Below are 15,488 nucleotides of genomic sequence, written 5' to 3'. Positions count from 1 at the left end.
CTGGAGATCTTGGCCCTCGAGTTCAGGCCCCTTCAGCTTGGCATACAAACTGTGGGTCAGGATAGCAAAATTGATGATCCAAATGCGGCAATATCCAGCGGCTCCGAGGAGTGCCCGCAATTCCTTCTTATTTGCAGGGGTGGGTTGGTCGCGGATGGCTTGGGTTCGGGGGGTACCGAGCCTTCGGGTTCCTTCTCGGAGGCGGAAACCCAGGTATTCGACTTCGATCTCGCATATCTGGGCCTTCTTGCGACTGGCCCGGTACCCCTGGGCTTCCAGGGTTTTCAAGAGGTAAAGGGTAGCTTCTGCACAGTCCGTGTACGTTTCACGGGCCACCAACAGGTCATCCACGTATTGGACGACCGGCCCGTACTCGTCTTGGTACGTTTTCAGGTCCTGGGCAAGCTGGTCACCAAAGAGGGTGGGGGAGTTCTTGAACCCCTGAGGAAGCCGGGTCCATGTATATTGCTGCTTGGTTCCCGTCTGTAAGTCTTCCCACGTGAAGGCAAACAACTTCTGGCTGTCGGCAGCAAGGGGGATGGAGAAGAAGGCGTCCTTCAGATCAATGACACTATACCACTTGGTCTGGGATGGCACTTGGGCTAAGATGGAGTAGGGGTTTGGTACGAGGGCGACTATGTCGGCTACCTGGTTGTTGACTTTCCTCAAGTCCTGGACGGGTCTGTATTCGGATGTTCCTGGCTTCTTAACGGGCAACAATGGGGTATTCCATGCGGATCTGATTGGTTTAAGAACCCCCTGTTGAAGGAGTTTCTGTAGATGGGTGTGCATACTATGCCGGGCTGCATAGGGGACGTGGTATTGTCCTTGGTTGACAACTTGAGCATTCGGTTTGAGCTCAATCCAGATGGGGATAGCGTTAACGGCCAGTCCTCCGGGGTTCACTTCTGCCCATACATCAGGCACTTCATCCATTATGGCTCGCCTCTGCTGGGCAAAAGGGGTATTCTGGTCGTAACGGCAGTCGCCAGGTCCTACAGTTGAGGGAGCGTGTAGTCTCCATTCTTCTCTTACTGGACAGATAAGTGTTACTGGCCGATCTTCAAAGCGAGCTTCCACTTCACCCGTGGTCTTGAACTTCAAGGTGGCCTGGAGCTTACAGAGCAGGTCTCGACCAATCAAGGGGACTGGGCATCCAGGGATGTGTATAAACTGATGAGACACCATCGTCCCTCCGATCTGGACTTGGCGCTCCTTGAGGAGGGGGGCCGCAAGGGATTTCCCGGAGGCTCCCACAATTGGTATAGTTTCTTTCGTGGCTGGGGCTATGGCGGTGGTGATAACAGATCGCTGGGCCCCCGTGTCTAGTAAGGCCTTCATAGACTCTGTCCCCACCCGAATTTCCACCAGAGGGTCAGTGGGGACTCTGCCCTCCCGGTGTCTTCATGCTGTGCTGTCTCGAGTAGCGTCCACAGCCATCTGCCATTCCCTCCGGTCATCCCGTCCTCTATCTCTTCGGCCCCTTCCCCGGCCTCGTCTGGGGGCCCCTGTACGGTCGCCCGTCTCCTCCTCTCTCTGCCGGTCCCATGGTTCCTCTTCTCTCGGGCTGTCCCGTATCTCCTCTGGACAATCAGCCCACCAGTGTCCTTCTTGTCGACAATTTGCACACTGGTTACGTCCTATGGGGGACCGCGTTCCTCTGGTTCTTCTGCCCCTCCCCTTTGGTCTAGACCTCATCCGTTCTTCCAGCACCGTTGCCAACACATCTGCCTTCTCCCGCATCCGCCTGGTCGATTCCTTTCGGGCCTCCGTCTTCTCTTCCTGGTCGCGATATCCGAATACGCGATCAGCTATAGCTTTCAGTTGACTGAGGCTCATCCCTTCGAACCCCTCCGTTCTCTGTAGCTTTCTTCGTATATCCGGTGCTGACTGGCTAACAAAACTCATAACCACGGTTGGGAGGTTCTTAGGGTCTTCGGGATTTATCGGGCTGTGCCTTCTGAATGCCTCCATAAGTCGTTCAAGGAAGTCCCCTGGACTCTCGTCCTTTTGTTGGACTACACTGTGGATTTTCCCCATGTTGGTAACCTTCTGCTTCCCTTTCTTTAAGGCGGTCAGATACGCCTGCTGGTATCGGCGGATAAGGGTTTGGCCTTCAGCGGTTCGGTAGTCCCACGTAGGGGCAGCGATGGGCGCCTCCGTCTCTATTAGGTTCTGTAAGTTGGCATGGGTCGGGTTCGCATCCCGGACGGCTTGCTCCATATTTTGTTGTAAAAGGCGGCGTTCTTCAGTGGTCAGGATGTGGGCGCTCAACTGCCTAAGGTCTCCCCAAGTCGGATTATAACTGTATATAATGCCTTCCACCAGCTCTACCAACTGCTCGGGTTTCTGGTCGTAGGACGGCCCATGGAATTTCCAGTTATACAAGTCGGCACTTGAGAAGGGAACATGGCTATAAACTGTTGATTCAATGGGCTGGCCCCCCCCCCCTTCCACCGGGTTAGGGGTATAGGTGGTAGATTGTCGAACTGGAAATAAGTGGGTGGCTCCCCCTTTCCTACTCGAAGGGAGGGCATTGCGTGGACTCGATTGAGGGAATCGAGTAATGTTCTTCACAACCCGTTTACTCTTCCGTATGGTTGCGGGGCCAGGTGACTCAGGTGAGTCTGGACGGGACATCTCTCCGGCATCCGACTCTGACCCGGAAGCCTCAGCGTTATCCGGGCCCTCCTCCAGGCTCGCGATGTCGGGGTATATCGGGGCATATGGCGGTGGCGCGATGTCATCTTCGTATGCTTCCGCCGTAGCAAGTATCGGGGCTTTTGGAGGCTTCTTTTCGGGCAAACCCTGAACTTTCCCTGGGGTTTTCTTTGGGGGTTTCATTCTAGAAAGTGTGTTAGTCGTACTGGGCGTAGCTCCTGCCTTACCAATGGTAGCAGGGGGCGTGGTCTCAGTGGCTTCAGCGCTAGGGGCGGTAGGCCGTATGGGGGCGGTCCCTGCGGCCTTCAGGACGGCAGCGGTTGCCGAGCTTTGGAGAGCGAAGGCATGGGTCGGCAGGGTTTTAAGTTTAGTTTTCCGGCCCTTTCTCTGCTTTACCAACATGAGGGCGGCCTTTTCTACCTTTCGTTGGGCCCAAGCCGGCGGATCCCGGACTACATCCAACCACGCTTCTATGTATGGAATGTCCTCGGGACAGCCTGGGTTTCCCTCGACTATAACAATATTCATGACCGCCGCCACTTTTTCATACTCGAATGACCCTTCCGGGGGCCATCCAGCAATTCCTAGCCCTGGCCACATAAATTGACATCTCTGTATCATCCCGGCCCTGCTACATTTATCTAGGTCGAACACTTCGCTAAAGTGTTCCGTCATTAAATCTAACGGTGAAGACCCACCCCCGCCCATCCTAACCTGAGTGCCAAAGGACAGGTGACGGACAAAGGGGGAAAGGGGAGGTGGAGGAGTAAGGGGTCTCGTTCCACCAGACACAGAAGGGTCAACACTCGGCCTGACCAGGACGCGGTCGCCCGGCCTGGAACTGCAAGCCCATTCACACACTTTCATACGCCACAAGAAACCCTCCCGTTCGCCGCTCGGTTTCGTCGTCGGAGCCTAGTGAGTTTCGGGACCTAGTCGTATACCAATAGTCCGTATTAGTCACTGGCTAAAAGAGGGTGATCACGCCTCTTCTTCGGTCCTTACTGGGCCGGTCACTACGTAGAGTATACTCGCCTGTCCGCCGGGGTCGCAGGCCGCGCCGTCGTGCGCTTCTCTCTGAAATGGAAAAAGGTGCCTTGTCGGAACCACACAGCCCCCTCTACAGTCAGGCGGAGTTGATCGGCCCTCCTCCGGGAGATGGACGCTGAAATCAGCGGTGGCCACTCACCACCTTCTCAGGTGGGGGTCGATGACCCGATCCGACCGCAGTGGGGGAGGGGAAGAATATAATCCGATTCCCCTTTCTACTTCTGTCCCATCTGGGTCGCCAATGAAACAGGTGGGGAATCAGGAGACGAAAGGCAAATTTTGGTTCCAAACAAGGCAACTTTATTGCTAGCAAGTGAACAGCACCGAGTAGTCTCGGGACACTGTGGGGCTCATTTTCAAAGCACTTAGCCTCCCAAAGTTCCATAGAAACCTATGGAACTTAGCCTCCCAAAGTGCTTTGAAAATATGCCTCATCGTGTCATAAATCATCTGACACTTACATTTATACTCCCCTACTGGGCCTGCGCATTTGGCCCCTTACACGTCACAACCGACATGCGCAGTAAACATTTGTAGTTCTTACAGTACAAAATTGTAGTCCCAGTACGTACACACGTCATAACACTGAAATGATACTGGCAAGAAAAACGAAACTTAGCAGCTTATTCTTGAACACACAATGCTCCTTTCTAGCACAGGAGATAAGGTTCGTTCGGCTCAGGAATGCAGGGCGGGGTGTCAGCACCCACCAAGGTCGTCTGTTCAGATGGCGTTGCTACATGCAAGCTGGTCTTGTATAGGCCTTGCAAACTACTGTTACAAGCTATATGTCTAATAGCCCTGCATTCTGTCTTTACATTAGTAGACAGCAAACTTCTTTCGTTAGTAAACAGTAAAACTGGATAAGGCACAAATGTCCAGTGCAGTAATAAGGTGTGGCTAAACAGCCAAAAGCAGAGGTAGAGTGCATAAGTATAAGTCCATCAGTAGGCACAAAAGGAAAACATGAGGTTGTCCTGTTGCTCAGTAGTATTCATAGTATTCGAGCAGTATCCGGCGTTCCACTCCTTCAAAAGGACTTAACAATCTCAAGGTTGAATCTGACATGCTTTAACAAATTTAAGGCAGATAATTAGTAAATAGGTGCCAGTGAATTAAATATTGCACCTGAAAGTGCAAAAAGGAAAAAGCAATAGAGTTGGAACAAAAAGACATGAAGGTACCCAAAGTGAAAAGACACCCCTAAATCACTAATGTTGAAACACATACCAAAGCAGTGGAATCAAATGCATTTGATTCCACTGCTTTGTTGTTTTTTATCTACTGTTTTGTAAGCAGTTGTATGCCTTTTTGTTTTGAAACACATACCAAGAAATATAGATGGAAAGCGATGGCCACAAATGCTCGTAGTCTAAGCAATAAAGTTCATGACCTTCAAGCCCTGATGGTGGAGGCAGACTTAGATGTTGTTGCAATCACAGAAACATGGCTCAACGGTTCCCACAAATGGGATACAAGCATACCAGGCTATAATCTATTTAGGAAGGATAGAGAGGGTTGTAAAGGTGGAGGAGTAGCTCTGTATGTGAGGAATGATATCATGGCGACTGAAATGACAGGGACCTGGGGAAAAGAAGAAGCGACCTGGGGACCTGGGGAAAAGAAGAAGCGATATGGATCACCTTAAAAAAGAAAGGATAGAACCTCGGTCCAAGTGGGTGTTGTCTACAGACCCCCGACACAATTAGAGGAACTAGATAAAGATCTGATCGCGGATATTCAAAAATTAGGAAAGAAAAAAGAGGTTCTGTTGATGGGAGATTTCAATCTGCCGGATGTAGATTGGAAGGTTCCGTCTAACAAATCAGAAAGAAGTAGAGAGATCGTGGATGCTTTCCAAAGTGCTCTGCTCAGACAGATGGTGACAGAACCCACGAGGGAGGGAGCGATGCTGGATCTGGTGCTCGCAAATGGGGATAGTGTGTCAAATGTCCGAGTGGGTGCACACCTGGGAAGCAGTGACCATCAAACGGTTTGGTTTGATATAACAGCTGAAGTGGAGGGCGGCCACTCTAAACTCAAAGTCCTGGATTTCAAGCGTGCTGACTTTAGTAAAATGGGGGAATACCTGAGGAAGGAGCTGATGGGCTGGGAGGACATACATGAAGTGGAAGGGCAGTGGTCCAGGCTGAAAGAAGTAATAAATAGGGCCACAGGCCTTTATGTAAGGAGAGTAAATAAAAGCAAGAGAAAAAGGAAACCGATGTGGTTCTCCAAGCAAGTGGCTGACAAAATAAAGGCTAAAGAGTTAGCGTTCCAGAAATATAGAAAATCTCAAGAACAGGAACACGGGGAGGAATACTGGATGAAACTGAAAGAAGCTAAGAGAGAGGTACGTCTGGCGAAGGCGCAAGCGGAAGAACAAATGGCTAGAAATGTAAGGAGGGGTGACAAAAATTTCTTCAGATATATTAGTGAAAGAAGAAGGACTAAAAAGGGAATTGTGAGACTAAAAGATACAGCGAACCGCTATGTAGATAATGATGAAGAAAAAGCCAATTTGCTAAATAGATACTTTTGTTTGGTTTTCACTGAAGAAAATCCTGGAGAAGAACTGCGAGGGACTGGCAAAAGTACACCTGAGAATGGAATGGATGGAGCGCCGTTCATGGAAGAGAGTGTGTATCAACAACTTGGAAAGCTAAAGGTGGACAAAGCCATGAGACCGGACGGGATCCACCCCAGAATATTGAGGGAGCTCAGAGAGGTTCTGGCGGGTCCTCTTAAAGATTTGTTTAATAAATCCTTGGAGACGGGAGAGGTTCCAAGGGACTGGAGAACGGCGGAGGTGGTCCCTCTTCACAAAAGTGGTGATAGGGAAGAAGCTGGAAACTACAGGCCGGTAAGCCTCACTTCGGTTATTGGAAAAGTAATGGAAGCCATGCTGAAGGAAAGGATAGTGAATTTCCTAGAAGCCAATAAGTTGCAAGATCCGAGACAACATGGTTTTACCAGAGGGAAATCGTGCCAAACGAATCTCATTGAATTCTTTGATTGGGTAACTGGAGAACTGAATCATCGACATGCTATAGATGTAATCTACTTAGATTTTAGCAAAGCTTTTGACACGGTTCCCCACAGGAGGCTCTTAAATAAACTAGATGGGCTGAAGATAGGTCCCGAAGTGGTGAACTGGATTAGGAACTGGTTGACAGACAGACGACAGAAGGTGGTGGTAAATGGAGTTCGCTCGGAGGAGGGAAAGGTGAGTAGTGGAGTGCCTCAGGGATCAGTGCTGGGGCCGATTCTGTTCAATATATTTGTGAGTGATATTGCCGAAGGGTTAGAAGGTAAAGTTTGCCTATTTGCGGATGATACTAAGATTTGCAACAGAGTGGACACCCGGGAGGGAGTGGAAAGCATGAAAAGGGATCTGAGGAAGCTAGAAGAATGGTCTAAGGTTTGGCAATTAAAATTCAATGCGAAGAAATGCAAAGTGATGCATTTAGGGAGTAGAAACCCATGAGAGACTTATGTGTTAGGCGGGGAGAGTCTGATAGGTACTGAGGGGGAGAGGGATCTTGGGGTGATAGTATCCGAGGATCTGAAGGCGACGAAACAGTGTGACAAGGCGGTGGCCGTAGCGAGAAGGTTGCTAGGCTGTATAGAGAGAGGTGTGATCAGCAGAAGAAAGGAAGTGTTGATGCCCCTGTACAAGTCGTTGGTGAGGCCCCACCTGGAGTATTGTGTTCAGTTTTGGAGGCTGTACCTTGCGAAGGATGTTTAAAAAAATGGAAGCGGTGCAAAGAAAAGCTACGAGAATGGTAAGGGATTTGCGTTCCAAGACGTATGAGCAGAGACTTGCTGACCTGAACATGTATACCCTGGAGGAAAGGAGGAACAGGGGTGATATGATACAGACGTTCAAATACTTGAAAGGTATTAATCCGCAAAAAAATCTTTTCCGGAGATGGGAAGGCGGTAGAACGAGAGGACATGAAATGAGATTGAAGGGGGGCAGACTCAAAAAAGATGTCAGGAAGTATTTTTTCACAGAGAGGGTGGTGGATGCTTGGAATGCCCTCCCGCGGGAGGTGGTGGAGATGAAAACGGTAACGGAATTCAAACATGCGTGGGATGTGCATAAAGGAATCCTGTGCAGTAGGAATGGATCCTCAGAAGCTTAGCCAAAATTGGGTGGCGGAGCAGGTGGGGGAAGAGAGGTTGGTAGTTGGGAGGTGAGGATAGTGGAAGGCAGACTTATACGGTCTGTGCCAGAGCCGGAGGTGGGAGGCGGAACTGGTGGTTGGGAGGCGGGAAATACTGCTGGGCAGACTTGTACGATCTGTGCCCTGAAAAAGGCAGGTACAAATCAAGGTAAGGTATACACATATGAGTTTATCTTGTTGGGCAGACTGGTTGGACCATGCAGGTCTTTTTCTGCCGTCATCTACTATGTTACTATGTTATAATATATGTTAAAACACACATTGTAAATCTTGCCCTAAAATTGTTCTTGAAGTGACTTGCTGAAGGTCACAAGGAGTATCAGCAGGATTTGATCCATTGGCTTCCCTGATTCTCAGTCTGCTCTTCTAAATGGTGGGCTATTTCTTATTTTTTTAAAAATTGTGCTTGTTATGCTTTGCTTTTATTAATCTTTATTTCTATTCGTTAAATAGTACAGTAACACTCAAATTACCTTTCAGGGGAATTTTATATATGGTGCAGAAATTTAGGAGGTACTTGGCACAGAAAAGTGTTCTCATGGAAGCAAGGCACTGAAACGGGGCAGAAACAGCAGATCCTCACAAAACACACTTACGCGCCAAATTTCTAGAATAGTACCTAAGTATTTCCACTTGGATCTGCAAAGGGAGCGTGGCCATGGGAGGGACATGGACAGACATGTGTGCAGTGTTATAGAATAGTGCGGATCCACATCCAATTTGCACGCTGAGATTTATACCTGGTTTCAGTTGGTGTACTCCTCATGCCCAAAGTTCAGCATGTATCCCAGCACTATGTGCTATTCTGTAAAGGGCACTGATACCAGAACGTTCTTTATAGAACATTGTTGGCACTGAAGTTTGAGTGCCATTTACTGAATCCAGTCCTTTATGTACACACACACTTATGTAGCCTCATTGCCCTCTAGAAGGGCTCCAATATCTAATGTTTACAAGACACCAAACCACATTGGGTTTTTAGGGTAACTAACCCCCTAATTCTATAAATAGTGCTCAAAATTCCACAAGCAAATTTGGGCATGTGCCCAATATGTGTGCACAATTTAATTATTTAGGTGGGTCTTTTACTAAGCGGCGGTAAGTCCAACATGGGCTTACCGCTCACTAAACCGGAAGTACCAAAAAGTTACCGCAGCAACCCAGTGATAGTTCCCATTCCCAGCGTGCACCATTTATGGTGCTACAAAAATATTTTTTTGTAGCACCGGTGTTTACCTGGTGGTAATCGCGAAGTGCCACACGCTGCCCGGTTACCGCAGGAGTCTTTACTGCCACCTCAATGGGTGGCGGTAAGTTCTCCCCCATGAAATGGCCGCATCACATGTGCTTCACTTGCAGCATGGCCATTTCTTTAAAAAAAAAAGAAAAACAGCCTTTTACCCACTGCGGTAAAAGGGATCCTCAGCACGCATCAGAAACACACGTTGATGCCAGTGCAGGCCCCCTTTTGTTGCAGCTTAGTAAAAGGACTCCTTAATGAGCCAATTAGCGCCAATAATGAAACTGTAAACCACTTAGGTCTAAGCAGTATATAAATATTTAAATGAATGAATGAACAATTATTGGCGTTAATTGGCAATAATTGGAATTTATGCACACATTTTTATAATCACTATTCTATAAAGATGTGCATGTAAATGTTTCCATGTGGACCCAAAAAGGGGATGTGGCCATGAGAGGGGCATGGGGGTAGGGATGTTTCTATGATTTGCGTGCAGTTATAGAATTCGGGGGATCCATGTCTAATTTAGGCATGGGGATTTACACCAGAGTTCAGTTGGTGTAAATGCTCGTGTGCAAACTGGGCGTGGATCCCAGCACTAAGCACTATTCTATAAATGGCACCCAACTTGGAGCAAGGTTTATAGAATAGCACTTAGCATCCTTTTTTTGGTGTCCAAATTTGGGTGCCATTTTCAGAATTGAGACCTAAATGTGCAGTTTATCCTAATTATCAGAACAAATGTATGTAAGTATGACTCATAAACATTCATGGTGGATATCCTGAAAACCAAGACCACTGGGAATTCTCAGGGGACTAAAATGGTATGTGGAGCCCCATTTTTTATAGCACGCAGAGGTCAGAATTGAGAGGTCCAGATCAGGACATGCTTAATTCTAGTGATATGCTGATGCAGAGTTTTTTCTAAAATTCCCGTAAGGGTGCATGTGTTTGCCAACAGTGGGAGAAGCCATTTTACAAATATACATGTTGAAAAATGAATGGCACAGACAGTTGTCATGTGTATTGGTGCCACCAATACACATGACAGTTTACAAACCTACATTTCTAAGTGCCACCAATTAAGTACTAAGACTGCAACTACATGGGATTAAAAAGAATAATGCCATTAATTCCTTATTTAGGGGTCTGTTTACTAAGCTGCTGGAAAAAGGGCGCTGCGTTAGTGGTGGGAGCTATTTTTCTCACGCACCAGGGATTTATTACTGAACGGGTAAAAAGCCCCTAAAACAAATGGCCATGTGGTAAGATAACTTCTCGCGTGGCAATGCTGTGGGGAGCACTTACCACCCCCCATTGAGGTGGCAGTAAGAGCTCTCATGGTAACCCAGCGGTAACCAGGGAGCGCACGGCGATGCCCAATTACTGCCGGGTTAGCATCACATTATAAAAAAAACTTTTCAGCATGCCAGAAGTGGTGTGCATTCGAAGTGGAACTACCACTGGTGGCCACGTTGAGCAAGTGTTAGTTCCAAGTTAGTGTGCGGGAAGCCTGCGTTGGGTTTACCGACGATTTGAAAAAGGGCCCCTGAAAGCTCTGGCCAAATTGAGCACTTTTGTAAAACCTATGCATGCTTTTGAGCTAGTGTAAAATCTGATGTGCATAAGTACATAAGTAATGCCACACTGGGAAAAGACCAAGGGTCCATCGAGCCCAGCATCCTGTCCACGACAGCGGCCAATCCAGGCCAAGGGCACCTGGCAACCTTCCCAAACGTACAAACATTCTATACATGTTATTCCCGTAATTGTGGATTTTTCCCAAGTCCATTTAGTAGCGGTTTATGGACTTGTCCTTTAGGAAACCATCTAACCAACTTTTAAACTCTGCCAAGCTAACCGCCTTCACCACGTTCTCCGGCAACGAATTCCAGAGTTTAATTACGCGTTGGGTGAAGAAAGGTTTTATCCGATTTGTTTTAAATTTACTACACTGTAGTTTCATCGCATGCCCCCTAGTCCTAGTATTTTTGGAAAGCGTGAACAGACGCTTCACATCCACCTGTTCCACTCCACTTATTATTTTATATACCTCTATCGTCTCCCCTCAGCCGTCTCTTCTCCAAGCTGAAAAGACCTAGTCTCCTTAGTTTTTCTTCATAGGGAAGTCGTCCCATCCCTGCTATCATTTTAGTCGCCCTTCGCTGCACCTTTTCCAATTCCATTATATCTTTCTTGAGATGCGGCGACCAGAATTGAACACAATACTCAAGGTGCGGTCGCACCATGGAGCGATATAACGGCATTATAACATCCTCACACCTGTTTTCCATACCTTTCCTAATAATACCCAACATTCTATTCACTTTCCGAGCCGCAGCAGCACACTGAGCAGAAGGTTTCAGTGTATTATCGACGATGACACCCAGTTCCCTTTCTTGGTCCATAACTCCTAACGTGGAACCTTGCATGACGTAGCTATAATTTGGGTTCTTTTTTCCCACATGCATCACCTTGCACTTGCTCACATTAAACGTCATCTGCCATTTAGCTGCCCAGTCTCCCCGTCTCGTAAGGTCCTTCTGTAATTTTTCACAATCCTGTCGCGAGTTAACGACTTTGAATAACTTTGCGTCATCAGCAAATGTAATTACCTCGCTAGTTACTCCCATCTCTAAATCATTTGTAAATATATTAAAAAGCAGCGGTCCTAGCACAGACTAACTACCCTTCTCCATTGTGAATACTGCCCATTTAACCCCACTCTCTGTTTCCTATCCTTCAACCAGTTTTTAATCCACAATAGGACTTTTCCTCCTATCCCATGACCCTCCAATTTCCTCTGTAGCCTTTCATGTGGTACCTTGTCAAACGCCTTTTGAAAATCCAGATACACAATATCAACCGGCTCCCCTTTGTCCACATGTTTGTTTACTCCTTCAAAGAATTGAAGTAAACTGTTCAGGCAAGATTTCCCCCCACAAAAGCCGTGCTGACTCGGTATCAGTAATCCATGTCCTCGGATGTACTCTGTAATTTTGTTTTTAATAATAGCCTCTACCATTTTCCCCGGCACTGACGTGGACACTTTTCCCCATACACCAGTATTTCCCTTATAAAACGGGGAATACATGTGTAGATTTTAGTCCGGCCCAAGCCAAAACCATGCTCCCTTGAAATACTCTATATGGTGTAGGCATGGCTTGGGTTTGGGAGGGACCAAAAACTAGTCAGTCAATATTCAGCCAGAGATGGCAAGTGTTTTTGTTAAACTCTGTCAGTAGCTTTACTTCTTGCTAAGCCTTCAAATGTTACCCTTGATGCAATTTGGTATGTGCTTTTTGATCTTGAATTATCTTTTTCACAAAAACTGTAGACCTTATCAACACAGATTCAAAATTCCTCAACTCAGGAGGCTAAATTGGAAAACAAATGTTTAGTCGGAGAAAAATACTGATGCAAAAGCTAAAGATATTAAAGTGCTTATGGAGAGACAACAGGTTTTGATTAAAGAAAATACATTGCTGCATAATAGGATTGAAAATATGGATAATCTTCCGAGAACAGAACACTCCGTTTTATAAATTTTCCAAAATTTTCTTCAGTTGCTCCTCTTATTACATTGTAAAGGGGGGGGGGGGGGGGTCCGCTTCCTCCTCTTGGGTGGAGCTGGCAAGCCTGCGGGGCTCCCAGGGTTCCAGGACAGAATACTGCTGATACTGGGACTCAGGGCCAAAGTATTTTATTGTCAAGGCAATTTCATACCAAAAGTCATAATTAATCCTTCATAACAAAAGGTACAGCCCTCTTAATATAGTCTTCAAAGAAAGGTACAGTCCTCATAAGATAATCTTCAAAAGAAAAAAAGGTACAGTCCAGGTCCCAAAATCCCTCAGCAAACGCTCAGGTCTTCTATTAGGGCATTAGCTTTCCCTTCCCCTTCCTTCAGAAGGGTTTAGTAAGAGTTCAGCACACTTCCAATATAGCCCAACAGTTCAGAACAAATCTTCATGGACAGTCTTTGCACATCAAACCAATACCACAAATCACCTGCCTTTTCACAGCACAGAAGGAACCCTGTAAGGAGCAGGGTTGGCAGTTTCTTCCACCTTTCAGCACCACGCCCGGTGTGGCCTCTTCCACTGCCTTCAAGTGCTGGGCAGGGCAACCTTTGAATTCTCCCACTCCATGGTAGCTGGCTCATCTCCCTTAGGCAGCTTTAGTGGCAGGCTACTTCCTTCCTCCACATACTCCATGGAATCTCTCTCCATTCGTCTCCCCTCTCTCCTGGTGACTGGTACCCTCATGATCAAAAGCAAACGCCAGCATTAGAGGCTGTTAGCGCCATACTAGGACCGGCGTTTGCTACCGCCCCATGATTAGAGCCCTCAAGCGCGTGAAACAATGCGCTCGAGGGCTCTTACCGCAAGTAGCATGCAAATGCATGCTAAATGGGGCTTAATGCATTCATCCCCAATGATCAGCGACCAGCGCACCAAAGATTGGGTCGCTGGCCGCGACAAACCCTACGCCAGCTCCGAGCTGGCATTAGGGTTTGCAGATCATTGGGGAGGAATGGTGAGCCCTGTCCAGCATGCATTTGCATGCTGGCAGGCCCCCATTCCCCCCAACGACGCAAAGCAGCCCCCCAATGACAGGGGACTGGAGGACCGGCGGACCTCTGGTCCCCCCCCCCGACAATCCCACCCCCCCCAGGTTCAGGGAGGGCTAGAGATCCGGTGGGTCTCCAGCCCCCCCAAACCCCCAGAAAAAGACTCCCTGGTGGTCTAGTGGCTGCCGGTCAACCCCCTCCCTCCCAGCGAGTGACAGGGGTGGGCGGACCTCCAGCCCACCCCAACTCCCCAACTACCAGAGTTGTCTGCCACCGAATCCATGGTAAAAATAACCCCGAACCCCCTCTCGGCCCCCCTACCTTAGTTGGAGGAGGGACGCAGCCTGCCTCCCTCCTCTTCCTTCGACACTGCAAAATGGCGGCGCCCAGCCCTGCCCAGCACATCTGCACAATTCGCCCGCACTTCTACCCCATGATCAGAGATAATTGCGCTGCTTAAATTTGCATGCATTATCTCTGATCATCAGTGCGGTAAAGCCTCGCGCTATTCCAGCGCTAGTTTAGAGCGCTGTTTGGAACAGCGCGGGACTTTTGATCATCTGCCTGTGAGAGCCTCCAGGAAATCTGCTCTTTCCTTCTCACAGCTGGGGGGAATTACTATACTGATGGTGAAGCCAGGGAAACTGAGCTTCATCCTTCCCTCGCCCTCTATTGGGGAAGGGAATAACAGGCTCACCCTGCCTCAAGCCATTGTTCCCCCTGCTGGGACTGGGAATCCATTCCATCTTTTTAGGACTACTCTCCTCATTCATTCTTGCAAGGACTTCTGGGACCCATAGTTCTGGGCTCAACTGCTTCACTGGGGAATCTCTGGGGTTTGCCTTGTCACAACATTCAAGAGATATTTATCTGAAATATTAAAAATTCCTGAACAGTCATATCCTTCAGTATCTAGAATATATTACTTATATACTACCATTTGTTAAAAAGGAGACTGAACAACCTATTGCTGAAGAAGCAGAAGTAACTTTTGATAATTTAAATTTAACACAGACAATATAAGTTGAAACCTTGGGACTTAAACCAGCAATACTTATAGTGAAATCTGTAAATGAGCTGGATATGAATTAGATTTTGAAAATGTTTTTGTGCCACTGTGCTTATTTTGTTTTTGAATTATAAGATAAGGGCTTTTCCTGATATATCTAGAATGACAAAGAAGAGGCATCCTTGAGTTTTACATTTGGGGGGATTGTTTTGGTTGACTTTTCCTTGCAATTGCATAAGTAAGCTGAATCCTGCTAAATATGTCTTTTTTGATTTAATTACCTTTTGGGAAGCTGGATGTACAGTAAAACTTCCCCCACATTCTGCAGCTCCGTCTACATCTACTCTGTAATTAGATATTAACCAAGAACGAGCTTCTTTCTTTTTTCCTACTACCAGTATTCTTTTTGAATTTTTTTCTGTATTTGTGCCTTGTCTCCCCAGTATGAAGGACTTTAGATAGAGTACGATATTGTTTAATCCTTTATAATGTTTTTCTTCTTGATTTGTTTGTACATGCTACTATCTTTTCCTTCTCAAGATTATTCTTGGAAAATAATTGTAAATTCTTAAATATAAAATTTTAAAAATACTCTGACATTTGCCAGCTAAATAAGCCCCAGATATTCACTGCTGGGTCATTTGCAGGCACTGACACTAAATATCAGGATCTGACCGGACAGCTGGTGGCCCCAAAACCTATGTGGATCCTGGCCAATATTTAGCCAGGACCCACATAAGACAGTTAGTGGGTCCCAGCTGA

General features: G+C 47.2%; 1 protein-coding gene across 1 annotated transcript in view; it reads right to left on the bottom strand.

Annotated features, from left to right (window-relative positions):
* The window catches only part of DGKI (diacylglycerol kinase iota), a 1,705,262-nt gene that overhangs the window by 1,016,233 nt on the left and 673,541 nt on the right, over positions 1-15,488 (bottom strand).

This window comes from Microcaecilia unicolor, chromosome 10 (assembly GCF_901765095.1).
Source record: "Microcaecilia unicolor chromosome 10, aMicUni1.1, whole genome shotgun sequence".
Classification (NCBI taxonomy): domain Eukaryota; kingdom Metazoa; phylum Chordata; class Amphibia; order Gymnophiona; family Siphonopidae; genus Microcaecilia; species Microcaecilia unicolor.
Note: the sequence above shows the minus strand (reverse complement) of the source record. Positions and strands in the feature narration are given on the sequence as shown.